Below are 595 nucleotides of genomic sequence, written 5' to 3' on the forward strand. Positions count from 1 at the left end.
ATATATATATATATACATTCCTTTTGGGATGGGACGCCAGTCCACCCCAGGATTTCTCATTTTTTACTAGCTGAGTGGACAGGAGCAGTGTGAAATGAAATATTTCACTCAAGAACACATCACATTGTCTAATCCAGGAATTGAAATCACTATTTTTCAATCATGAGTCCAACACCATAACCACTAAGCAATGTGCCTCCCCTTCAAAAACAAACTACAAAGTTCATATCCAAATTGAACTGTTATATATACACACACACACACACACACACACACACACACACACACACATATATTATATTATATATATATATATAATCATCATCACTACTATTTTCCATGTTGGCATGGATGGGCTGAACAGTTTGACAGGAGCTGGCATTGCCAACCAAAAGATAAAATATAAACCCTGAAGTGGTTCTCTCCTCTTAAGGAAAATATTCACCCTCTCTGTCATCTCATAGTCTCTCTCTCTCTCCCCCTTTCCCTCCCTTGCTCTCTAAACCATTATAAGTAGCAGCAGTTGTAGTTCTCAGTCAAGTAACGACGTGTGTGTATATGTATATATATATATATATATATATATATATATATA

At 36.0% G+C, this 595-nt stretch overlaps 1 protein-coding gene across 1 annotated transcript in view; it reads left to right on the top strand.

Annotated features, from left to right (window-relative positions):
• The window catches only part of LOC106876966 (transmembrane and coiled-coil domains protein 2-like), a 104,679-nt gene that overhangs the window by 56,995 nt on the left and 47,089 nt on the right, over nt 1-595 (top strand). The window lies entirely within an intron of this gene.

The sequence above is a fragment of the Octopus bimaculoides genome, chromosome 23 (assembly GCF_001194135.2).
Source record: "Octopus bimaculoides isolate UCB-OBI-ISO-001 chromosome 23, ASM119413v2, whole genome shotgun sequence".
NCBI lineage: Eukaryota > Metazoa > Mollusca > Cephalopoda > Octopoda > Octopodidae > Octopus > Octopus bimaculoides.